The sequence below is a fragment of the Pelodiscus sinensis genome, chromosome 5 (genome assembly GCF_049634645.1).
Source record: "Pelodiscus sinensis isolate JC-2024 chromosome 5, ASM4963464v1, whole genome shotgun sequence".
NCBI lineage: Eukaryota > Metazoa > Chordata > Testudines > Trionychidae > Pelodiscus > Pelodiscus sinensis.
This window is the reverse complement of record NC_134715.1, coordinates 18,901,871-18,929,676: the sequence shown is the minus strand read 5'-3', so window position 1 is coordinate 18,929,676 and position 27,806 is coordinate 18,901,871.

The following is a 27,806-nucleotide window of genomic DNA, read 5'->3' as shown; positions in this document are numbered from 1 at the left end:
TCTGTAAACCTCATTCTATGAAGAAAAATGCCTATTCTGACATAGCTATTTTGAAATAAGGTGTGTGTAGATACTCCACTTCTGCTATTTTAAAATAGCCCCTCCCCAGGGCCATTCTAAATTATTCCTCCTGAGGCTCTAAATTGAGATAGCACATATACATTAGGGAAGCATGCCTTGGACTAATTTTGAGGCTTCCCTGCAGTGTAGATGGGCTATTTCAAAATAAGCTCTGCTTATAAATTCAACCTAAGAGGGGTTCTTTCAAAATAACTCCCTCGTGTAGGCCAGGACTTATGGAATGCCTTATCAAAAACTAAAAACAACACAAAACCCCCAGTGCTATGCAGCATGTGTACACACATGCATATGTATACACGGAAACACACAACTAGTATTCTAAAAACAGTAAATTCCTCAAATGGAAGGATTATGGATGCTCTTGTCAATGGAATATTACCAAATCATTAGAAGGGAATCTGCATATTCTGGCCTAGTCTTTAATTTTTCAGAACCTTGCCTGCTCCGACAAAGAAATCGAGCAGTCGCACAGTGATGTGCACTCACTTATGTGTGACACAGATAACCTTACAAGTGAAAGAATAGCTGATATTATGGGCCCAGTGTTGGGTCTTGCAGCCTGGACACTATCCTTTTAAAATTTCATCAGAGAACTGAGTAGAATTCTCAGACACAAACTATATTATTGCAAAGTTATACATTGAAAGCACTTTAGAGTGAAACGACACATTCCAGTGATGCTCCAAGGTACGGAAATGCACAGTTAATTCAACCAACCACTCTTTACTCCATTCAGGGCATCATGAAATAAATCACACTATTATGGCATTTTTACTGTTTACAATCCCAGCACAATTTAAGCTGATTTATAAATTAGATTTCCTTCCTCCCTCAAGCATGAGGTCACTAAAGAATAGAGTTAAAGTTTTTAGGGTAAACAACGTCAGAAGGAACAGCCTGATTTCAAAATATACAGAGAATAGCCCAATTTCTGCTGGTGAAAATTTGCACAGAGCTGTTCTTTGGATCTGGAAAAAGTAATCAGCATCACAGCTAAATAAAAGATTGGACAGATTCTTAGGCATAAGGATTAACACATTGCAAGAGACCAGTGAAGGCAGGGTGAGCAATAATTTTTGGTGGCGGGGGCCAATCCAGTTTTGGAAAGTGGTCAAGGGACATACCTTTCTGCGGAGGAGATGCGGGGTGTAGGGTGGAGGTTGGTGCAGAACAGCACATGGGGTAAGAGACTGGGTTGCAGGAGACTGTGTGAAGTGTGCGAGGGAGTTTGGGTGAAGGAGGGGGTTGTGACCTGGGTCAGAGGATTAGAGTGTAGAGTCAAGGAGGGAGTATGGGTACAGAAGAGGATTCTGGCCTGGGAGAGGGGCTCTTGGAGGAGGTGCAAAGTTTGAGAGGGAATTATGACCTGAAAGAAGGGGTAAGGGGGTGCAGATGACTGCAGAGGGTTTGGGTGGTGACCTGGGGCAGGAGATTGGGGTGTAGGGTCTGGGAGGGTGTTTGCATACAGGAGAGGATTCTGAGTGTAAAAGGGGGTACAGGGCCTGGGAGGGAGTAGGGGGGTGCAGAGGGTTTGGATGATGACCTGGGGGGTGAGTTAGGATGCAGGAGGGGTAGGGATGCCAGAGGTAGGCTCTCACTGGGAAGCCCTTACCTAAGCCAGCAGCCCTGCAGCACCCCCAAGGCAGGCTGGGCTCCCTGCCTGATGCAGCTCCAGATCACTTTAAGCTGCAGGCTTGTTCCCTCCATGTGTCTCTCAGCTCCCAGAAGGGGAAGAGGCTTGTGCTGCCCCCATCCCCTAGGCCAATCTCTCAGCTGCTATTGGCTGGCTGTTTCCAGCCAATAGGAGCTGAGAGATCGGCTGGGGTCAATTCCTATTGGCCAGTTGTTTCCAGCTCTGTTTCCAGAGCTGAGGCTTGGGCTGGGGGATCATACAAAGCCTCCTGCTCCCTGCTCTTTAAACCACAGCAGCTGTGTCTGCAGGAAGGGTGGTCCGCAGGCCAGATCTAGTGGCTTGGTGGGCCTTATCCAGTCCCCTGACCATATTTTCCCAGCCCTGAGTTAAGGTGAAGAGGGCAATTAACAGGACAGTTAGTAGGTTACAAATTGTTGTCACACGCTGTACAGCCAGCATCCCTGTTGAGCCTATGGTTTCCATTGAGCCTACTTCAGTTTTCCTTCAGCTTCCGTTGAATCCAAAATAATTACTTGTCTGTTCTAACTTTTATATAATTGTTACGTGATGTGAAGTAGCTGCAGTGTTCCACCCCAGAAACAGCACTGTAACAGTGCTATGAGAGATCATCAAAAAGGTTGTTTTTATCATAAGAAGTGGGCATGGGTAACAAAGCAGCCAATCACATAGCATGTTAGTAAACAACATACTCTAAAACAAAACAAAAGCTACAGCTAATGAACAGTGACATTCATTTTTTATTAAAAGCGAGTGAAAGCTCATCATTTAAGCATAGTTTGTAAATTGCTTTGTAAAGTCCCTTTGGGATATGTGGTGGAATACAAATATTAGGTGCTCCTGGATAATTATTACCCTCTCCCATAGTAATCAGTATGTTTTGAATGTAAAGTAGATTAGATAAGGTTGGCATTGTCCTTTCTATTTTTCACTCTTCTTAATTCCTAGACTAGCTCTTCAAGGTATCAAACAGTTATGGAACAAATTAGGAGTTTAATAGAGCAAAATTTGGCCCTGTGGCTACGTCTAGACTGGCCCCAAATTCCGGAAAAGGGATGCAAATCAGGTAAGTCAGCATAGGGAAATCCGTGGGGAATTTAAATATCCCCCGCGGATTTAAATAAACATGTCCGCCGCTTTTTTTCCGGCTTGGGGAAAAGCCGGAAAAAAGCGTCTAGACTGGCCCAATCCGCCGGAATAAAGCCCTTTTCCGGAGGATCTCTTATTCCTTCCTGAAGGTAGGAATAAGAGATCCTCCGGAAAAGGGCTTTATTCCGGAGGATCGGGCCAGTCTAGACGCTTTTTTCCGGCTTTTCCCCAAGCCGGAAAAAAAGCGGCGGACATGTTTATTTAAATCCGCGGGGGATGTTTAAATCCCCTGCGGATTTCCCTATGCTGACTTACCTGATTTGCATCCCTTTTCTGGAATTTGGGGCCAGTCTAGACCTAGCCTGTATGTTTAAAAGGGAAGGGACTAGAAGAGAAATCCACCTAAAATAAGCACCACACAGTGAAAAAGGGCTTGAACACAATGTGTGTAACAGCTCTCCCAGCTGACCTTTGTATAAGGAAGTACATTTTAAGACTTGAAATGAGAAACTGAAAGAGATTGCTCTCCTGTTATGGAGCTTTTGCTTCTTGTGAAACCTCTAGGCTACCTGTGGTATTCCCTGTGGGTCACTGAGGCTATATCTACACTCTGGCTTTTGCTGCAAGAGGCAATGCAAATGAAGTGTGGATTAGCATTTTCTCACGCTTCATTGGCATACACTCCTCCAATCTGTTTTTGTGCAAGGGGTTTTTGTGCTAAAACAAGCAGTGTGGAAGTTGCCTTTTTGTGCAACCTCCACCCCTTTTTAAGGCATAAGGATCTTGCACAAAAGGGTTTTTTTGCACAAAAAGGACACATCCACATTGCTTGTTTTAGTGCAAAAACCCCTTGCACAAAAAATGGATCAAGTGCGAGAAAATACTAATTTGTGCTTCATTTGCATTGCCTCTTCCGGCAAAAGCCGAAGTGTAGACATAGCCTGATAGCCTATCACAAAGCCTCTTCCATTTGAATACCATGTTTGAAACATCTACTAGTGATCACACATAAGCACCAAGATGCAGCAACCATCTAAAAAGCTCTCACACACAACAGCTGCTGCTGTCACAGCTGGACAAGTAAGCAGATTTCATGTTGGTATATTTTTCTCAACACATGCATGACAAAGTCTAATGGGCCTTCTTAAATCCTTAGTAGCTTTTAAGGCCCTATAAAATAGCCCACTATCAGTTCAGTCTGTGTTCCCAAGATATCAACCTGAATATCAGAAAGCATTAGCAATAGCTATGTTTTTATTTCTTCAGTAAGCATGGAATAGATAAGACAATTAGTTGAGAAATTAGAAAGGGAAACTATTAGCATCACATCAGTAAAAATTAAAGTCCTGTTCTCTTTTCTGGTGCATAAAAACTTCTTAGTAATGCCCTTTACATTATTTTTGTTACCTATCTTTTAGATGGGAAGTTGCTTTCTGCCAATTGTACACACTAGTAGAGAATTCATTTAGTGTCCAGTCATGTTTACATCTTATGAAAATGCAACATGTTGTGATACTGTATTTCACTTATAATAAGAAATATGTAATTGCATGGGGAATTGTAGGTTCCCTATTTCTGTGTGAAACATGATAGGAATATATCAGCGGTGATAGACCCTCTAGATACTGGGATTTAGATCCGCAATATTTTAATTAACATTTTATGGCTCAACATTGAGGCTACATATCCACACACACCCCCACCCTCAAATCCTCTCATTACCAATGAAATGTTCTGTATTAGTTTTCACACAGGCTGCCTCCACCGTGAGAGAAGCTCCTTTTGCGGAGAATACCAAAAGCCCTGCTACTTCCTTCTAGTATTGAGTCTTATGTAAGGAGACACTAGACAACCTTCTTCTCCTCCTCCTTGACTTTTGGCGTCTGCAATGGGCCAGTCAGGTGTCTGACAGTACCCTAGTCAGAGACATAATATTCTGGATACAAAAGGCAGATTCACTCAGCAACTTTAGCTTGAGGCCCAGTTGAGGTACCTCTTTCAACTTCAAAATGCATACAAACTCACGTGAACATTGTGAGAGTGAATATTATCATGAGAGTGTAGAAAAGACTCCTCCCTCCCTTCAATGTCTTGCTCCTGAAATAATGCTCAACTATCTCTTACCTCAGTGAAAGGAAAGGAATTAACTGAGCATGTCAACTACCTGAACTACTATAAATGCTAGGCCAGACTCTGCCATAGTTATTGTGAGGACAGGTTGAACTTCTCTAGTCATGCCTGGACTCTGAAGGGGCAAGGATTACTAAGCCTAAGTAAAAGATCCCCAGTGCTTAGTCTTGGTTATCCCTACAGCTTGGGCTGTCAACAGGGGACACAAGCGGGACAGCTGTCCTGGGTCTTAGTGTTTGAAAGGGCCCAGGGATCCCAGTGTTACCACAGCAGCAGCAACAGCTGGAGCCTTGGACCCTTTAATTTGCTGCCAAAGCTCTGGGCAGCACTGAAGGACTTTCTGGGGGAGGCTTACCATCAGCCCCTTCACCTTTTGCCTGAGGCTTCTGGGAGCCCAGAGATCCCCCCACCCTCACTCCCCACTAGGGTCCTGGCAGTTCTGTGAGCAGCCCTGCCTATAGGACATACGGAGTTTGTTTATTATAGATGCTACTGTTACTTTTTGAAACTTAAGGTTGGAACTCATTTCTGTGTGTACATATGCTTTAACCTGGTAAATAACTCCTATTTGTTTTTCCAAGTTAATAAGTCTTCAGTTAGTTCATTATAACATTGCCTACAAGCACAATCTTCAGTGAGAGATTTCTGCTGCAATTGACCCGGGGAAAGTCACTGGGAGTAATCTGAATATTACTGGGAACTTTGGCAAAAGGACTATCTATCAGAAAAGTAAGCTTACCAGCCTGGCAAAATAGAGCAGAGTACCCAAGGGGCTTCTGGTGACTGCATGTTAAGACTGCGTGTTAAGACATGCTTAAGGAGTTCACATTTACCAACTGATTGATGCAGTCTAAGTACAGAACTCATAACCAATTTGGGATTTGTTTCCTGCTGCTTAAGTCTGCCCTGAGGTTGGTATTCATGCCACTACAGGGTAGCTCAACAATGTTTAGTCTTCAGAAAAGATGACTGAAAAGGGAACCTGATAAAAGTCTTCAAATACATGCTAAGAGTTATTATAAAGAGGATGGTGACCAATCAGTGGAAATATGAGAGCAGGTTAGATAAACACCTTTCAGTATACTCCTCCTGAACATGCAGGTTGCAAAGATGATTGACTCGAGTCAGACCATCTCTTTAGGTCCCTTCCAGACCTACATGATTAGGATTCCATGAATAGCTTTCTAACTGGGAACAAATTTTGGAGACTCCGAAAGCTACTCCTATGTCATAGAACATGAAATCTATATTTGAAGGCTATTAGAACAGTAGTTCTAATAATCTTTTCTCACAGGTTGGAAAGCCTCCCTCCTGTTCCTTCCTCCTGTTCAGTCTTAGGTATTTCCAGTAGCCATCTTGGATAGTAAGCTGGGGTATCTTGACATTTGGCTGCAGCCACCTATTGTTTGGCTTCCCACCTTTATTTAGATTTTGCCAACAGCAGGAATCCTTTGTGTTCAGTTTGTACTTTTCCACTGAAAGTGTGAAAAAATTTAACCTCCAAGATAGGTCCCAGCATCAAGTGACCTAAAAACAAGTCCTAGTGGGGACTCTGAGCCCCTCCTACTGGTTAGTTCATAGGAAAAACAAACCCATTTACAGATCATCTGCCTTGTCCATGAGCCATCAAATTTCTGAAATATCCTTAATTGACCTCACTTAGCATTTCTAGATTAGTAAAACAGGTTTTGACTCCATATTTCTAGCTTCAGATACAGGAATAATACATACACATAAATAGAATATACACATTCAGCAGACTACAACTTTTCAAAAGATACCTTACGTGAAATATTCTGCATAAAGCATTTCCCAGCTTGCATATCCTAAAGAATATTTCCACAAAGAATATTACATACAGCATCACAACACTCATTGATCTGAAGAACGGCAAAATCTTTGGGGATATTAAGGAATCCTATTAGTTATGACAAATTTTAAAGCCTCAAAGATCTGAAAAAGAAGCAATTCCTTCTCCCAAAAATATTTAGGCACACTATTTGTGAACGAGGATAATTTTAAAAAATAATGGTTTAGAAAATCTATCAAGTTACATTCCAAAGATAGCTACAACAGTTTAAGGAGTCAAAAACTTAGTTCTTAGCTGATCTGGCCTGGGACCATGCCACTTCCTCAGTTTCCTCTGAGGCATAGTGCACATCATTCTTTATTGTGGGCTGAACCCACTCCACCTCCATAGGGGTAGGCTACGTCTACACTGGTCCCTCTTCCGGAAGGGGCATGTAAATTTCACGAGTCGTCGTAGGGAAAGCCGCGGGGGATTTAAATATCCCCCGCGGCATTTAAATAAAAATGTCCGCCGCTTTTTTCCGGCTTTTAAAAAAGCCGGAAAAGAGCGTCTAGACTGGCCCCGATCCTCCGGAAAAAGTGCCCTTTTCCGGAGGCTCTTATTCTTACTTCAAATAAGAATAAGAGCCTCCGGAAAAGGGCACTTTTTCCGGAGGATCGGGGCCAGTCTAGACGCTCTTTTCCGGCTTTTTTAAAAGCCGGAAAAAAGCGGCGGACATTTTTATTTAAATGCCGCGGGGGATATTTAAATCACCCGCGGCTTTCCCTACGACGACTCGTGAAATTTACATGCCCCTTCCGGAAGAGGGGCCAGTGTAGACGTAGCCGTAATGTGTACCACTCCCAAGGACACACTAGCAAAACACATGCTTTACAGTTGTTCTGTGGCTTTTGCACAAAGTATATGAGGCCAAATTGGCTGCATCCCCTACTCCTCCCCCTTCCCACCTGGCACCTGTGCAAATCCCACAACAGTGCTATTGAAGAACAAGAGAAAAACTAAAACTATACATCTCTAAATACCCCTTTGAAAGGACAGGAACTCTAGTGTCTTCCTTTGAACGAAGGAGAATTGTGTTGACTGGTATTTATATGTATGTAAATATATATATATTTACATAAACATTTTGTATATTTACCCTTGGTTTGGAGAGACATGATACGGAGGTCAACAAAGTCAATGACATTTTAATTGCTAAAGGACTTTTTTTCCAAGTCACCCGGGAATGGCAAAACAGGATACTGTCTTTTGTTCCTGTTTCCCTTCATGAAACATACTCTACTCTCTGCTGTACTCACAATAGTTGCCATGCATACAGATAGAGTCTTAACAATACCGGTCTGACATTTAAGTGTTTCGCCCTCTGTGCAGAACAGCCCGTTTGTACTTTTAAACTTGGTTCTTGGGCCAAATGCAAAGAAACTACTGTGTGACTTTCAGCTTATCTTCTCTACCTGAATCTAAAAAGTTAGTGCTTGGGTGTGTCAGGTATCACCTAGGGATTTAAGCAAGAGGCTTTTTGCAGTTAACCCAATCCCGTGACCTGCACTGCATTGCCTTTGATTTGAAGGCAGTTTAGTTAACTACCAAGCCTACCCATTCCATTAATTGGAATCAAATTCACCTGAAATGTGGGCCTGCAATAATTCCTATTTTGCCTCAGAATGGATTTAGACATACTCTATTACACCCTAGTGCAAATGTGCCAATGAGAAACAGGTGGAGAGTTTCTTTGTTTTGTTTTGTTTTGTTTTTTTGTTCCCTCTCTTGAATCTGACTCACTTTGCTGAACATTTTCATCATATCAGTATCTAGTTGTACTTCTTTGTAGGCACAATTTTTCTGCATACTTTGTAAAGCTGCTTTTAGTCTAAAAAGAAATAGATCTCATTAAGATTTTTATTTTACATCCACTTTTGTGAACTTTCTGTATACTGAAGGTACCTCAGTGTTCATGCAAAGTCTGAACAGAGGGAAGGAAAAATATGCACTTCCACAATTAACTGGTGTTACCTCTGCCTTCACATATATTTAATATTTTTCATGCAATTATACATTACATACCTCATTTGCTCTTTCTTAGTAACATTCCTTGAGAGGAGGGGAAAAAGCAGACAAGAGATTTCCCAGCATTAATTTTAAAATGATGTGTTTGGATAAATAACTTCACTACAATAATCAGTGACATTGTGTGCACACTCTAGAGAGGTAAGTGAATGCTTATCGAATAGTCGAGTAGCGACTCAACTAGTCACTTCCTTTCCCCCCCTTGCTGCCTCTATCAGAGAGAGGCAGCAAGGGTGGGGGGAGCAGGAGTCAGTGCTGGAGGACAGGGGAAGCAGAGGCATAGAAGGGAAACTGCTTCAGTCCCCGCCTGTGCCAGTTCCCCCTGTGGGCGCTTCTTCTTTGGAAATGTACAAGATCCCTGGTTGCCATGAATGGGGCTGCTTCTGGAACAGTCTTTGTTCATGGCAGACAGGGCTGGCCTCGGACAGGGACTGCTACCTGAGCAGCCTCTGCCCACAGCCAGCCCTGGCTGCCGCGAACAGAGGTTGCTTGACTCAGCATGAGCCGGGACCGAGCAGTCCTGGCTCACACTGATCACTGCACCTCTGCATTTTAAATGAAGTAAGAGCCACTGGGCTCTTTAAAAATGCAGAGCCGCAGCACAGGTGGCTCCAGAGTTGGCAGGAGCCAGGTCTATTCAGTTCTGGCTTGAATCGGCTCCTGGAGTTACCTGTGCCGTGGCTCTGCAGAGCAGTACTTATCAACTAATCGTATAGTCGATACAAATTGTATCGACTATATGATTAGCCAGATAATTGCATTTTAACAACCTTAGCACGCACACATCTGTGTAAAATAATACATGAAAGAGGAAGGGGATAGTGACACTAAGGGCCTTATCCAGAACCACTGAGATCCTCGGGGAATTCTCCCTCCGGCTTCAGTCTGAGCAAGAAAAGCTCCAAGAAAGAGCCAGCATGAACTATCACAAAAATCTTTGTGGAACTCCCATGTAATGTTAGAAGACTGATTTCAAAGGCAAAAGAGATTTTTTTTAAAATATTGTAGCTGACCTCCTCAAATGAAGGTTGCTCTGGTATGATCTATGCAGAGACAGATTCAGCCATTTTTAATCAAGTGTGCTACTTCTCTACTCCAGAGGGTCTCAGATTATTCTGGGGACTGGCACCTAAAAAGCTGTAAAGGGAAAATAACAAGGTTTACTGCACACATTCAGAGCTCTACAGGTGGGAGAATGGTGGCTGCTGGCCAGGTGCCCAGCTCTGAAGGTAGCTCCGCTGCCAGCAGCAGCACAGAAGTAAGGGCGGCGTAGTATGACAGCAGTGCAGTCTTCAGAGCTGGGCACCTGGCCAGCAGCCACCACATTCCACTCTGCCTTCACAATTGGGAGACTGGAGAGTGGCAGCTGCTGGCTGGACACCTTGGGGCAGTGGGTATAAACTCTCCAGACACAAAGGAGGGAGGCATAATAAAATATATTGAGAAGAACTTGTCCACTCTGCAAGTATCTCTGCTGACTTCAGTGAGTGTCTCACAGTGTAGAGTAATCATAGGTGACTGCTGGGAAGGGACACCAGGGGGGCACCAGCCATGTGACTTCCCCGTCCACATGACTCTTCTCCTTACCACCCCTAACGGGGCTGCCCTAAGCCTGCCTTTTCCAGTCTTTGCTCCACCTCTTCGCACTCCTACTCCTTCTCTTCCCCCCAAACCCTCTTGGCCTGGGGGGACTAGTGGGGCGCCTGGCACTAGCAACAGGGATTGGACGTCCCTCATGCTCTCCAGCAGTGACAAGAAGTGGAGTGACCCAGCCCCAGCCCACTCTGCTCCACCAGCTCCCAGCCACATCGCTCTGCTTCCTGCCATCAGTAAATGTGTGTGTGGGGGTGGGGGGGGGGGAGTGGGGAGAGGATTCCGCCCCTTCCCACAAGACCTGTCCTCAGGTGATGCAGCTAGGAGCCAGGGGAGCATACTGGGCTGGAACCAGGTCACACTGTTTCCCAACACCAGTGACTGTGGGAGCAAGCCCAACCCCTACTGCCAGCGCCAGGGCCCACCTCTACTCCCTGGCCCCTGCAGGGCCCCCCAGAGTGTAGGCCCTGAGGTGCTTGCCTCAAACCATAATGCTCTGCACCAGCTGCTGGCCGTTTGTGCCTCCCCCCAGGGACTTCAACCCACAATTACCCAACTATCTTTTAGTGCCGGTATTGTAACCATGCTGTTGTAATGGTCCTCTGAACACAGTCCCACAGTGCTCTTGCATACTCTGTCCAATTATCATTGTCTCCCGTGTTCATAGGTACTGGAACTAGGGATGCCACGGGTGCTGGCTTGAAGTGGTTTCAATTATATACAGGGTTCATAGTTTGGTTCAGGGCACTCAGCACCCCTGATATAAAGATTGTTCCAGACCCTTCCTATGTTCCTAATGGTTTCATTGTTGTTACTAATCCTTCTCGTGCTCTAGACAAGAGTTTTCTGTATCTGTGGAGAAAAATCTTAAGGCTTTTCTTGTTACAGAAAATAAGGCTATTTTAGTGCAACATCATGCCAGGCCAGTTTATGCGATAGGCAGAACTTTAACTCTATTCGAAAACCTTGCTTAGATCCAAACTGAAAGAACAAGAAAAGCGCAATATCACTAGGAGATGCACCTAAGGAATCTGAGTAATTGTGTAAAACTGAAAGTCTTTGCTTCCTTTTACTACCCCCATTTGTTGTTCTTACTCACTGTGTCACATCTCCAATTAGATTGGAAGCATCTTGGGCCAGGGACCACACTTTATTTGTTCTGTAAAGTGCTTAGCTCACTTGAGACACTGTATAAATAATAAATGTTAGCTAGTCTACCCTTTTCAGCTTCTACGACTGAAACGAGCATGAAGACAACAGATTTACTCATAGTGATCTAGGGGGCATTGTGGAGCATCAACCCAGTGGATACACAGCAGTTATTTTGTCACACCTTCGGCCTTCTTTGAGAACTATTTCCTTTAGTTTATTGCAGATCATGTTTAAACTGTGCATTAAATATAAACTTTGGTAAATTAGTGACACCTCTGGAAAAACCCTGGTAGGAGTTCTCCCCAGGGTGCTTCCTTTGGGGGAGGCTAACTCAATTGTGTTGATTTAAAGGTTCTGTCTAGTTCTTTTAAATATTCCTTTGACGTTGTATTGCTCTGCTTGTAATAGACTGTTATTGCCCTATATTGAGTTTGCAGAGTGAAGGTAAATCTTTTGTGATGTGATTGTGCAGCCTTAAACTCAATATTGTTCACAGGGTCCTTTATAACTCTCTGGTTTTACCACAGCAAACAGGACAAATTTTCATTTTTACCCTTTTAGCTTTTTATTCTTTGTTCTGAAACTGTAAGGTAGTACGTTAACATGCAATCTCTAGTGCACATTTCATGAACTGAGAACTCATACAGCTTGGAAGGACCACTGCAATTTTCCCCTCCCTCCACAAATCGTTGATTTAAAAAAAATAATATATATAAAGAGAGGAGTTTTATTATGTTCCAGCAGGCATTCTGCAATATTATTGCTAAAGCAAAATTATTGTGGGATACCAAAGCCTCTAGCTACAATATCCAGTGTACTAAGGTGCTGGGTGCTTCGGAAACGTGTAATATTTTTTTTCTTGCTCTATTATTTTTTCTAACATTTTTATTAATAGTATTTTTAAAATAATTTATATTGCCGAAGTGCCAAAAGGTCACAACTAGGTTGAGACATATTGTGCTAGGTGCTATAGACAAACAATAGAGTTGCCTCAGAGAACTTACAAAGTAATCCAAGAGTCCTTAGACAAAACTGTCACTGAAGTTTTACTCAAAGGAACTATCACTAGAACTACTCTTTTGGCTTTGTTGTAAAACTTCTGCCTAAAATCTTTTCTACCACTCATGCTGCCTATCTGCACACTAAAGACTTAAAGAAGTAGTATATGTAAACCACCCTTGAAATTTCATTTTTCAATTCACAAAGTAGCTTGTTTTCCTCTTTACCCAGCATTCTTAACTCAATGAATTTTGGTGTTTTTTTAATGAAATGAAAATGTACATGCTTCATTTAAATCATTGATCTGGGGTGAAGCTGGAGATGGGGGGTTTAGTATGCAGGCTGCCCCGAGGAGAGAGGACTAACCCAGCCCGCTGTCGCTGCAGCAACTTGGAGCCAGGTGAGAAGCAACTCTCCATGGCTGCTGCAGCTCCAGCTGGCACAGCCAGGGGAGGAGTGCATGTCCCCCAGCTGGGGTGGGTCCAGTTAAGTCTGCCCCCTGCATTCTGCAGGGAGAATGAGGAATGCACTTACCCCTTGCTCCCTGATGAAAGAGAACTGCCAGCAATGTATCCATACAACTTGGCGGGAGGGAAGTTTCAGTTCCCCTGTCTTCCCTACAGGGCACTTGGCGGGGGAGGGGAAGGGAGCAGCCCCAGCCAGCCCTTTTCAACTGCCTGGTCATTCTGTTTCTACTCTGTATGGTTTTATGAGAAGCAATCCCATTCCAGGCACATCCCATTTTCCTGTCACAATCAAATCCTTACCTTGCTTTAGTTATGATAAGAGGAAGCTGTAAACTGTATTTGTTGGTCTTAACTCTTACCATTTAGGAGCAGTTTCTGAACAAATGGGCAGGCAGATGGACATGCACAAACTCTCTCAACTATACAGTAGATCAGGGCTACTCAACACATGGCCTGCAGCCTGCAGTGCGGGCCACATGCAGCCTGCAGTGCGGTTTGGGTTTATATGGTGCTCAACACTCAGCCCATGTGTGGGATCCTTTGAACATGGCCTCCACTGGGAACATGCTCCACAATGACGAAGAGTTTCTGGGGCAGGGGTGAGCACTGAAAGACGCAAGAGGATGGGCTGGCTGGAACAGATGAGTACAGGGTGTCAGTGGTTCTAACCCTCAGGGAGGAGGTGCCTGGAGCACCAGGGCATTGTAGGAAAGAAGCTATTATTTGCATATATATTTGCATGTATATGCAACAACACTTAAGTTGCAGCCCTCAGCATGTGCTGTGAGTATCATTGTGGCTCCCCGGGCTTCCAAAATTGAGTAGCCCTGAAGTAGATAATTAGAATGGGATTGCTCTGAACTATAACCTAGGACTTTGTGAACTCTTGCACTAGAATATTCTCATTTGTCATTTAGCTAATGAGTTAATTTGATAGACAATATAAAAAAACCCCAGTGCAGCTACTAAACAGCTTTGAGTGAATTCACTAAAGGTGTGTTTACACCACACCCTCAACTCAAAAGAAGATACAAAATTTGTGCTATGCAAATTGTGTATCTTATTTTGATTCTATTTCAGAATAGCTTATTTTGATTCTATTTCAGAATAGCTTATTCCACCTTTACCACTTATGGAACGAGAGTTACAGAGATGCTGAAATAGCGTGCCTGTTATTTCAAAAAATATTTTGAAATAATGGGCAGCTCGTTAAGACCTCCGGTATCCCGAAATAGCCGCACTGTGTAGCTGGATCCTAAGTATCTGACCACAAAATATTCTTTTTTGATTCACTAAGTATTTCTTCTTTTGTTTTTTGTTTAAACTTCCAGGTTTAATTTCTAAACTGACACAGCCTTACAACTAGTTTCTTTCTTCCCACTCTCCTATATTTTTTTGAATCAATCTATATTCAGCAAAAAGAGGAATTCTGCTTTTAAGCACAAATTCACTATCAGGGTTTGAATGATATTTCTTGAATAGAAATATTTCATGTTGCTTGTTTTTCTGTTAATGTTGGGAGCACCAGAAAATATACCAATAAGAAACGATATGTGTTAATGAACTAGGAAAAGAAAAAGTTTGCTGCTATTGTGTTTCGAGGACTTTTTGTTGCATTTAGTTTTTCAGCTAGTTTCTCCTTTTGTGTGTGCGTGCATGCTTAAGATAAGGTAGGATTTCATTAGGAATACTAAAGAAAACCCATCTTAATTAGTCTGAAACACGTCAGTAAACTCAAGCTTGCTGGCCCAGAGTCTTACAGTGTGAAAGGCCAATAGACTGAGGTCAGTCATTGTGAACTAGTAGTTTAGTTAAACTCCCACGAGCCCACCTCTCAAAACTTTAAGTGGTCAACAAGACAGAGTAGCCTTGATCAGAATTCAAAGTCATGCTTCTCTGGCCAGGACTGTTAGTTACAGCTTTCTTCCTACGACTGTTCTGATTGTTCTTGGTGCTCTTTGCATGCTGGAGCTCTTATTCCCAAAAGTTTGGCTCATACTCTTCTACCAGGTGAGTGCACTTTGACTCTGCAGCTTAAAGGTCTTTTGTGAGAAGTAGCTTTGTCTCTGATAACATGATCTCCCTTCCATTCCTTGAGCCTTTTACAGGACACCTTGGGCCACATTTATATCTGAAACTGAGCCAAAGACCAGAGGGAGAAGGGGGGAAGATGGCTTTATGCCACCTTTGCATCTCTTCCGTGCTAAGGGTTACTTCAGCTCAAGAATGGCACACACTAGTAAGTGAACTGTTTCAATCTGGGGTCATGCAGGCAGTGAGGTCACATAATGGTTGCAACAAAGGTCTCTACTGAACCTTTGTGCTTTTTTCTCTTTGGTATCGGCTTCTACATTGGATAGTAAAGCAGGGACGATGCAATGAAGAAGGGAGATGGTCTCAGTCCAATCCAATAATTACCAAATCATATTCAAAAAATGGAGTCAGCACAGCCACTTCCAAATACCTTAGGGTATGTCTACACTACCCTCCTAGTTCGAACTAGGAGGGTAATATATGCATACCGCACTTGCTAATGAAGCCCGGGATTTGAATTTCCCGGGCTTCATTAGCATAAGCGGGGAGCCGCCATTTTTAAATCCCCGCTGCTTCGAACCCCGTGCAGCGCAGCTACACGGGGCTCGAACTAGGTAGTTCGGACTAGGGTGCCTATTCCGAACTACCGGTACACCTCGTTTCACGAGGAGTAACGGTAGTTCGGAATAGGAACCTAGTCCGAACTACCTAGTTCGAGCCCTGTGTAGCTGCGCTGCACGGGGTTCGAAGCAGCGGGGATTTAAAAATGGCGGCTCCCCGCTTATGCTAATGAAGCCCGGGAAATTCAAATCCCGGGCTTCATTAGCAAGTGTGGTATGCCTACATTACCCCGCTAGTTCGAACTAGCGGGGTAGTGTAGACATACCCTTATTTATTTAAACTTATGGTGAGCTGAGGTATTTTTATTTGCCTTCTGTTTTTTGAGTATTTAAGCCTCACATTTTCAAGCTTTCATCGGTCACCAAAAGGGCTAAAAATTGTTACGTGGAAGAGTAGGAGGTGGGAGGGGAGCTGAGAGTCTCAGGTAGTCACCTGACTTCAGGAGCTGGGAATTTAAACCAAAGCAATCAACACAACTTCCCTTCTACCCCTCAGCCCCAGTATCACAAAACTCATAATAAAACGATGAGTCGGCAACAGTGGAAAGGGCCAGTATCTGCACTGCTCCTCAACATCCCAAATGGCACTACCACTGATTTCAATAGTGGGGCCAAAGACTGGATAAGAATGGAAAGCAGAAGCAGATGTAGGTTTAACAAGACCAACTCAAATTAAAAAGGAAATGGAGGCCGAAAATTGCATTCCACTCTGTGGGCCTTCTCATGTCCACCACACAGTTCAAACCCCTTTCAGGGACGTTTCAGGAATAACTGGCAGTGCAGTTACAATGAAGCCAGGTAACCCCAGAGCTGTAGAGGGAAGAAGGGCCCCAGAGCGACTGTGGATTAACTTGTGTTTTTCTTGGGTTTCTTTATTCCTAAATCCACGTGGAAATCAGTTTGGTTCATGTTTAGCTTTCTTTTGAGTGATTTTATCATGGCTACATAACACATCATAAGACATGAACAAAAGAATAAAGATGCGAGGACAACCCATCTGATAACTCGGCTTTGATATGCTGAGCCACGGTTCTCTCTCTTTTCACCGAGCGAATTCACTGAAAGGAAGTTAGAAATATAAGGCAAGAAGCAAATGCCCAGTGGCACTACAGGGACTAGTCTAAAAAGATCACCTAACACATTCTGCTTTCCCTTTTTTGTTAACTGTATCTGAATCGGCTGTACAGGTGCTTGTAGGCAAGTTTTGCTAGTGTCACTCCCCCTCTTCACACACTGCATTTAACACTTTCATTGCCCAGTCACAACAAAAATAATCTCTGTATAAGACTTGACGGGGGGTGGGGGGGAAGAGGACTGGCAACTAAAAAAAAAAATCATTGCATTTTAGTAGAAGTTTTGTGGCCAACAAAAATATACTGAAAGCTAGAAAGAATGTTTTACACTTTCCATCATGTCTGGCTGTGTGAGGCCCCATATGCCCACAAGATTCAAAGCTCTCCCTTTTAAGAAAAATTGTTTTTTAGTTTATATGAACTTTGAGCTCTGAACTTTGAAGCTCAATCATTATGTAATGGGCAGCATAAGAATTGAATGGTGGTAATTTGCACTTCCCCTTGAACCCTTTCCCCGCTGTTATCCAAAGAGTTAAACTGGGTGGTTCACAGGGGTTTACAACAGAAGTAACTATTAGTGAAAAACAATCTGATACATTCAACTTACTAAGGCCCTGCTCTTTCCCTCTAATCTTTCATCAGGACCCAAGGGAGGCTAAAGTTTAGATCAGTCTATTCTCCCTAAAAACTTTGATTCGCTATTAAATTCCGTCTAATGAAGATGACTTTGCCATCTCACGTTCATCAACAAGCTATGTGTGGAACAATGCAGGAACTACCTTGTATAGAGGCACATTGTTCCTTCCTCTTGGTTACCTTATTTGAGTAGAATCACATAAAAATTCACACACAGAAGACCTGTGAAGCCAGTAGCTATTTTTACTCTCAAGAGTGCTATGGTGAGTCATGTTAAGGGACTAGCTATTTTGCTAAGGTACACACTTGCATATTTTAATGTCATCTTGTGTTTGTAACAGTAAACCAAAAACAAACCGAGTATAAGGAGATAAAAAAGTCTACAGAAATTAACGAAAAGATGCCACTAGTTCCATCACCGAAGTAGCTTTAAAATCAAGTTCTTATAAAAGATGCTACCTTTGTATTTGCATGTACATACATAAAGAATTTTAGTCCTTTGTGTACCATGTTTAAAACTTTGTAAACATGAAAGTCTCTACTACTTATCACATGATGATGTTCATTAGTGGCAATATCTATATAAATATTTTTGAGCAGAATGTGCAAGCTGTGTGTCAGCATTTAGTACCTAATTCTGTGAATGCTACCACCAGATATAATACTTACTACAAGGAACTGTCCTATTGTTTTAATGGGACAGTAAGAAAAACTAGTAAGGAGGACTATTGCACTTGCACATTGTAAACTGTAGGATCAGAACCTTAGATACTACAGTACTGTGATAAACATAGTATACAGATACAAACAAGTCCACTAGCCCATAAGTAGAATTATATAAAGCCATGGCATTACAAATGAATTGCATATAAGAAGTTTTTCCTAAATTATCATTTATGGTCCCAATTCAACAAAGTGTATGTGACTTCAAACATACTTAATTGTTGTATTGAACTACCATTTTTAGCCATGCATCACCATTTCTTATCCCATCACAAGTTCATTAAAAATGACATTGTCTGGCAATGGATATATTTTACTTAAAGGCTTCCATGTGTGTGTTATTTATATTTAATGGTTTGATCCAAAACCAATTTATGGTGACAGTTATGTTTCCATTGACATTTGGCTTTCAGAGTGACAAATCTGAAATATTTGAAGGAGGTTGCTCAGCTTCCAATCAATTTACGTGTTGGTTCTCTAGCACTAACTGGTACAGGGTTTTAGTTTCAAATAACTCCGAGAAATGTTTCTTTGGTTTTAGAAAGTCATGAAAGCATGTTTATTAACACTGAGGTTTTTGCATTTTTAAGACAATCATTTCATGGCTCTAAAGTGCCCAGCAATATAATTTTACATAGTGTCCTGTTCAATACAAAGAAATCTGCAGTGAAATTTGCAATTTATATATGGTATTTAAATAATCTTCAATTGCTAATGAAATCATAACCAAATAGTTGTAACTGCACAGTCTATTCCTAGTAGTTTTGTAATTATAGTGAAAATGTGTTTCATTAAATGGCACCCCAAACTAGGGATGTAAACAACTGGTCAAGTAGTTGACTACCTGCTAAACCTAGGCTTCTCTGGTAGCTGAGTCACTACTCTCTACCCCCTCCCTTGCTGCCTCTGTATCAGAGGCAGCAAGGGTGGTGGAGCAGGAGCTGGTGCTGGGGGGAGCTGGCTTAAAAGCCAGTTCCCCCCACCACCCCAGAGGATGGGGCAGGTGAAACAGAGGAGCAGACCTACCCCTGCTGTGGCTCTTCCTTTTAAATGCAGTTAGAGTCACCTGGCTTACTACATTTAAAAGGGAGAGCCACAGCAGAGGACCTGGTGCCAGACTGCTGCACCTTTGCATTGTAAATTTAATAAGAGCTGCCTGAAAAAGCAAAGGTGCAGTAGTCCAGGACCCAGCCTGCACACCCGGCTCCTACTACATTTAAACTGCAGAGCTACAGCAGGGTCCCTTATCAACTAATCGTGTACTTGATACAAATTGTATTGAGTACATGATTAGTCAGTTACCCACTTCTTAACATCCTTACCTCAAATTTTATTAGCTGAACTTCCAAGATACAAATGAGCAAGTAGGTATTGCTATGCATTCGCCATTCCTGCAACCTGTTTTATTTAAATCCACACACAAACCTCCAGTCAGGAAGATAAAGTGTCATAAGCAAATGAAGTCTGTTCTCAATAGTTGGTAAAATCTCAGTTTGAAAACTGCTTCAGAGTGGGAAGACCCAGGGTTTGAGCAAGCCATTCTATGTTTTTCAGAGAGATCACATACAATTTTATCTTTGTTTGCTTTCCAGATCAAATGTTTTAACTGAACGTTTTTTCCTACTGACAGTAAAACACCAGAGCCCTGCATCTATCAACAACCCTGCAATGAACCAACTATTGTGCATCAGCCATGAAAGAGAAGAGAATGAAAAAAGGCAGAAGAAGAATTAATGGCTAAAGATTAGATCCAGCTAAATTAAAATTAGAAATAAAGATATACATTTAACAATAAGGGTGACTAACCATTGAAACCAGTTAGTCAGGGAAGTGGTGGACTCTCCATCCCTTGAAATTGTCATTCAGAATTCAAAGTCTGTCTGGAAGATATGCTTTAATATAACATAAGTCACTGGGTTCAATGTAGGTGTAGCTGAATGAAATTCTATGGCCTTTGTAAAACAGGAGGTCAGGCTAAATGATCTAATAGTTCTTTCTTGCCTTGGGATATAGAGCTCTCTAAAAATTGCAACTAAACAGATTTCCAGTATCTGGTTTCCAATGAAGGTTAGTACAAATATACCGTCAAGTTTCTTAGGCGTGAGAACCTAGGGATGAGGGGAGAAGAAGGAAGTTGTAAAAAACCCCTTCATGTCTTTTCTAACTCACTTGGAAATAGTATTATTGGAATAGAATATCCTCATTCCATGGTTCATGAAAAACCTGAAGCCCTGACCAAGTCCACAGACTCTTTTGGTATGTTACAATTCAGCTGAATTTCAGGGAAATCTTTGCAATTTTAACTGAGTTTTGTTTTGACTTAGGTTGAACGGACAACTGAGGAAGTGGAAACCTCCATTAATTGATGCATTAAGAAGGATAGCTTGAACTCCTGTGAATTGCAACTTTAGTGCTTCACAGAACCCTACCAGCACAAGAATTAGCCAATGCATTTATCTTCTACCTGTTCAATTACAACAGTCACTGTCGGCTAGAGAAAGGAATGTTTTATACTTCCCTATAACAGCATACATGTAAAGAAAAGTTGAGTGAAAGCTTATTTTGTTTAAATGCAGCAAGAAGGAACAAGACTTTTGTTTGCTATGTCCCACACTATGTTCAATTGGCAAGAGTTATTAAGCAAACATAGACAGCAGCAAAATGAATGGGAAGCTAAGAAAACTAGCAATGCATCTCCAATACCCTATGTATTTTATAAACAGCTGTAGGGTGTGAGCACATCTTTCTGGGCCTTTATCCTCACTATAATTCCAATGGTGCTGACCTGTGTCCCCTTTAAGGTGCGTGCCTGCATGGACACGCACCAAGAATTTGAGGCCCACCCACCTCCTCAGCAGAGCCACACAGTGGCTGCTCAGCTACTCCATGGTGGGGCTGTACGGTAGTTGGCTGCCCTGCCCCAGAAGCAGCAGGACAGCCACCACCTGGCCCTGACCCTAGCTTCAGCCCTGCCTCAGGGCTAGAGCTGCAGGCTGCGTGACAGGTGGTGGCTGCTCCCGCAGCCCTGACAGGGGCCAAAGACAGAGCCATGTTGCGGGTGGGCAGGCAGCAGCTGCTCTGGTGGCCAGGGCCGAGGAAATCACATGGCAGGCAGCTGCAATAAGTATGTTTCCATACTTTGGATTTGTAGGACTAGGTCTCCTGCATGTACTTTAGCCTTATCTCAGAGATGGGGGAAGTGTCCATAGAACTTGATATATAATCTGGAGATTTCACTATGTATCTATAAATGGAATATTTGTGTATAGAAGGAAGGGTGGGGGGAGCATATGAGTGGTGATCTTCTAGACAGGAATTTTGTGCCCAGAAAGATCAACTAATGTGTTCATCCCAGGTTTAATTCAGACCCTTTGGAATTGTACAGGTGTAACTACTCTGAAGTCTGTCCAGTAAATGAAATAAACATTTTCTGGCTGCAAGCAAGAGCAGAATGTGACTCACTGGTTCTAATAATTCTGCTGAAGCGGTGATCTTCCATGATTTCTTCTTTCTGGAAGGGTTACATGTAGCTAGTTGACCTGGTAATGTTTGAAGTATCATCTGCAGAGTTATGAAAATGTTTTTATGGCTATTTCCATAGTCAGGTAGCTAATAAGTATCTGTGGCATTAGATGTTGGTGGTCAACTTCCTGCAGATTCTTGTCCTTTAGGATTTTTGTTTTCAATTTCTTCCTTTCTGTTTGATATTTAGTCATAGAGTGTCATTGTTTTGTATCACGGGTTTGTCATTTTACTTGGTCATTACTTGTGTTATCTATTTTGAACATTCTCTTTATACCAGGCTCTGGCTTGATTGGTCTTTTACTTCCAAATTCCATAAAATTGAATTAGAAATAAGAGGAAAGGCAAAGTGGGAAAGTGTTATTATGGTAAAATGAGTTATGTAGTCAGACACCAACATGGTATCACTTGTACTATTCATTGATATGACCTGTCTCTGTGAAACTCAACTGGTTCGCTCCAGAGTCCACACATGGATAGAACCTTTCAGGGGAAAATTTTTTAAAGCTCATAAAAACGTGGAGGTCTAAACTATATTGACTTGCCGTGTAATTAAATGTTTTTAAATCTCCTGAGTGCTTTTGAAAATATTCTTATTAATGTACAAGTTCACCTGCCGCCAGGGGTGAGGGTCAGAGGAGACAAATGCCCTTGGGCCTGGCAATTCAAAAGGGCTGGGGCTCCCAGCCACTGCTGCTACTACCGTTGCAGTAGCATCTGGAACCACAGGCTCTGTAAATCACTGCTGAAGTGCCGCACGGTATGATCTGGACAGTGCTGAGGGCTGGCTGCCCCATCCCTTCTGCCCATAGCTCCTCCTCCCCCCACCTTGCCTAGGTTCCCATGAGTTCAGTTAACCCATTACCGCACTTTTCATTTAAATTAGAGGTAAGGTGGATCAATTAATGTATTGGTATTCAGGTAACTTTTAACGATGCTGGACAATACAACTCTCTGCGGAATGTTATCCAGTAACAGATTCAAAACATCTTTCAGTCTTAGATTCTGGGGACTAATTTTTCTCCATGACCATTTATAATCCAGTTATAAACAAACAAACAAACTCCTGAGCTCTGCTAAATTGGCATCATGAGCAAAACACAAAAGTACAGGAAAGTTTCCAGTGCTCTTTAATAAAGAGGAGGCAGAGAAATAAATGTCAAAATTAGCTCATTTTGGTGAAGACAAGTGCTAGCGCATCTATCTATCCATCTATATGATAGTTGTTAACTTGGGTGCCACAGTGGCATACATCCAAACAAGCGTACATGACCTCAATATTGGTGCACAAGTTAAAACGCACCGTACTCATAGATGGAAAATCTTAGAGGGAACACTGGTGCTGACCATAAACTCATTTGAATATGTGTTCAAAGAGATTACGTAACTCACCATGTCTTTCAGAGAAGGTCAGTTGAAGATGTACTTTGTGGCAAGCAGTTTTCTTTTTTTTTTTTCAATCTCATTTAACCCAGACATAAAACTCCACTAAAGCTGTATATCCACATACACGAGGGCTACGTCTACATTGGCCCCTTCTCCGGAAGAGGCATGCAAAGCAGGCAAGTCAGAATAGGGAAATCCGCGGGGGATTTAAATATCCCCTGCGGGATTTAAATAAACATGGCCGCTGCTTTTTTTCCGGCTTGGGGAAAAGCCGGAAAAGAGCGTCTAGACTGGCGCGATCCTCCGGAATAAAGCCCTTTTCCGGAGGATCTCTTATTCCTACTTGCAAATAGCAGAGTCAGCACTTTAGTAGAATTTAGTGAAAATTATAAATTATACAATTAGGAATGGCATTAGATATCTTGGTTCAATATGTAGCATTTATGTTTAGAATCAGAAATTACCACTCTCGTTTGGGTAGGAAGTTGAGGTCAAGAGCTGTCTTCTACATTAATTAAAAATCCAGTTATTTTTTAGCTCTTGGTTAGGGATGCCCACACACACCAAAAAGAACAAAGAAGGATTTGAAAGCTGGCAAAGTATGTCTTAACCTATGTTCCAGTCAAAGGAAAACAAATTACTCTGTACCTTATCTATGAAAGAGATACATGTCAGAATAACGTGGCCGCATGCTAAGATGTACACATGATACCAAAAAAGAGAGCGCCAAAGAAAACCAAAACCATTTGGCTTTGTACTTTAAAAAAATATATTTATATTCCCCCTCCCCAATCAGGTACTCAAAGTATTAGTAAGTAGTTTGCCCATCTAACAGATACCTCTTTTATTCTCCTATTAAAAAAAACCAAAACCCTCATTCCAACCCATCTGTGTATAAGATTACCATTCAGGTTTACTTACAGAATACTAGAATAGAGTTCATATATTCAAGACTATGAGCAGCACTCATGCCTCATCATAACCTGCCTTTAGAAACTAAGTCTATATCCTGTCTGAAGTTAGCTTCTCTAGTTTCAACATCACTATTTTGTATTAAATGTTTGTTTGGGTTTTTTATGTATTTCATCGGATTTCTGCGTTGCTTGTTCTTTAATCTTTCTTAACTGTACTTTAAAGGATATTCAGTACTCTGAGCAGGGGTTGACATTTTTTTTAAACTAAATTGTTGCTGTTAATTTGACTACAATAATTATCCACATTGTCCAATTTTAACAAAGTTGAATTATGGAAAGGCAATCATAGAATCATAGAATACTAGGACTGGAAGGGACCTTGAGAGGTTATTGAGTCCAGTCCTCTGCCCTCATGGCAGGACCCAGTACTGTCTAGACCAGTGTTTCCCAATTTTATTTGGCCACAGAACCCCTAGAGTTGCCTTAAAAAAAAAGGCCCCTGCCATGTTTTGTTGAGAAAAAAAAGCCCTCGCCATGGCTCTGTCTCTTTAAGTATGGGGCAGGGGCTCTTCGCGGAACCCTTGCTTTCACTTCACGGATCCTCAGGGTTCCCCGGAGCACCAATTGGGAAACACTGGTCCATTCCTCATAGACATTTATCTAACCTACTCTTAAATATCTCCAGAGATGGAGATTCTACAACCTCTCTAGGCAATTTATGCCAGTGTTTAACCACCCTGACAGTTAGGAACTTTTTCCTAATCTTCAGCCTAAACCTCCCTTGCTGCAGTTTAAGCCCATTGCTTCTTGTTCTATCCTCAGAACTTAATAGACATGCAGATTCATGATTTTTTCAACTTCTACAATCAAAATGTGCTTTCTGGCCAGGAAGAACAATTTTCTCCCTCTTTCTTGTGACACCCTTTTAGATACCTGAAAACCGCTATCATGTCCCCCCTCAATCTTCTCTTTTCCAAACTATCATGCATACAATAAAGCGTATTAAGATAATATCACAGTAAAGCCATGCATTTGGGAAGTTCACAGAAATGACATCCTAGTTAGGAAACCAGTGGCTCTCTCTTAACTTCACGGTGCCAAGGGAGTACAGAGTCTGATTCAAAAAGACCAAAAGCCAGTCTAAAGCTCATTGGGCCCACTTAAGTCAACTGGAACAAGATCTATTGGGTTTTAATTTTAAACCCTCCATTTTACTTTGCATCAAAAGGTAGCATCTTTGTCCACCTTCATTGAGTTTAAACTTCCCTGCACCACTTGGACAATGCTTTCTTTTAGCAATGAAACTGGAACAAGAAGAAGTGTCATTTCCCCAACACAAGCACAACTTAATAGACATACAGATTCATGATTTTTTTCAACTTCTACAATCAAATTCTGTTTTCAGGTACACTCATGCTACCTCCCTGGTTTCAACAAATGTCCGTACGCATAACAGCAGAATTTGGCCTTTACAAAGCAACATATATTACAAAGACACACCATAATTTTAATTTTCTTTGACCAAATTGTAAAATATTTGAAGATTATTTGTCTTTTCAGCAGAGCTGTATATCCCTGGTTATTAGAGTACAGGCTCCTTTAGAAATGAAGCATCTCTCAGTTCTCTAGTCAACTTATTAATCATCTAAATCTCAGAATTCTAATCTTTGGATCAATTGTTCCCTGTGCAGAAAAAGAAAAAAGATCACTGTAATATCATGTTTTCTTCCATCTTTCACTCACTTTCAAAACTCTGATGTGAATGGATTTTTTTCCTCCCAAAGCCTCTCTCATTTTAAATACTTGTTGTCTCTAATGCTGATCATGTTTCTGAGAAATTACTTCATGTAAAAGATTGAGCAAGATAAAGTTGCCACATTCTGTTTTATCTTTTTGCTTGAATTATTAGGGTTTTAAGTTGTGGTGACAAGATTGCTACATTCTAATAGGCCTTGTTGCCATGGAAGTGGGCTTTTTGAAAAGAACAAGGCTGATGGCCACCAAGGCCTTTTTATTATTATCTCCTTGCTCAGGCAACACACAAATCCTTAGTCACAGACTGGAAAATGTAGTGTAGTATACATGGCAACACTTGCTGACAGTGGAGTCCTTTGAAAAACAAAAGGAGAGGAAACTAATACGCAGAAGGCTGAATTGCATCACAAACTACAAGCAAAGGCATTTCTCTTCTATACAAGAAGTGCTTTGTGAATAAAAAACAACTCTCTTACTCGGGTCTCTTCAAAGATAAAAATGGAGAAAGATTCATCACACATATTGGAACCAACAGAATTTTATTCTGCCCCAGGGAAAGGAATCACTTTGGCAAAAGACATGTAAACACACAGAAAATGTCAACATCTGAATGTGTCTTAAGTTGCACGAACATCAGATTTACCATACCCAAGCACTCTAATGGTCCCTCAGGGATGATATCCTGCCTCCAACTTCACTGTATGCTTGAGACAGTGAAAGGTGGGAAGACACAAAGTGGCCTTTATTCAAAAAAACTTCACCTGCATCTAGACTGCCGTCATGTTCTTTTGAAATTAAATGGAAAGAACGTGGCGTTTTTTTCAAAATTGGTAAACTTCTTTTCAGGAAGAACGCCTTTTTTTTTTTTTTTTTTTTAAACACAAACAGGGCTTTTTCGAAAGAGAGCATCCAGATTGCCTGGGTGCTTTCTTTTGAAAAAGTGGATCGCTTTTTCGAAATCCTTGTGGCTGTCTAGACAATCTCTTTCAAAAGAGGCTTGTAGTCTAGACGTAACCAAAAGCAGAAGTACCTGGTCAATTGCACTTTGCTGTATGTGGAGAAGATTCCTTCCTGACTTCTGCTGTGACGGACCTATACCCTGAGGCAGGAGACTTAATTTTCCCTATCATAGCCTATACATTACTACAAATGTTGGCCATAATACCATTAATAACCTATAAAACCCAGATGCAGTATTAAGGTATCAGTCCCATCTACTTCACCAGGCTTTGGATCAGATTCTTGGGCCTTGCCTAGACAGGAATGATTTGTGTATGTAGTTTGTCACCATAATTGGACAGGTGTAGCTAAATCAGGAGAATGCATCTGTCATACTTTGTATTTAGGAGGTGATAGTAAATAACTCTGTTTTGTGAAAAATGTAAAGGAGCTATACAGGAAGGATGGGTTTCATCTCAACCAAAAATGAAGCCAGACTGCTGGCATGTAAAATTAAAAAGGTTTTAAGAGATTTTTTTTTTTAAAGTTAACGGTTGTGGGAAAGCTGACAAGTGCAGGGAAGTACATAGTTTGGGCAGAGACTTCTCAAAGGCCATGTTACACTAGGGAACTATTTTGAAATGACTACATTTGACTTAAGAAGTCCTGATTTAACAAATTCAAACTAGTGTGTCCTCACCACAGGGAAGCTTCAAAATTAGTCCGAGACAGGCTCTCTTAATGTGGACTACTTTAATGCACTACCTTAGACTTAGAGCTCCAGGAAGCACACTGGGGAGCTGTGGGAGGCCTCCCAGAGGCCAGTAAGTTTGAATTAGCAGCAGTGGAGCGTCCACACTGCCATTATTTGGAAATTACTATTTCAGAATCAACATTACTCCCTGTGAAAAGCAGGAGTACAGAGTTCAAAATCTATGGCCCGTTATTTTGAAATAATGGGCTTGGTAGTGTGGATGCACTGCTTATAAATTCAAACGTGGGGTGGGGATTATTTCAGAATAAGTTCCTATTGTAGACCAGGACTTAGGGATTCATTTAGTAGAGAGTGAACTCTATAAGAAGGATAGTAAAGACGCTGGTGAAGAACCAGTAGGAGCTAATGTGGAAGTCAAACATAAAAGAGTTCAATTTAAATGCAAAACAT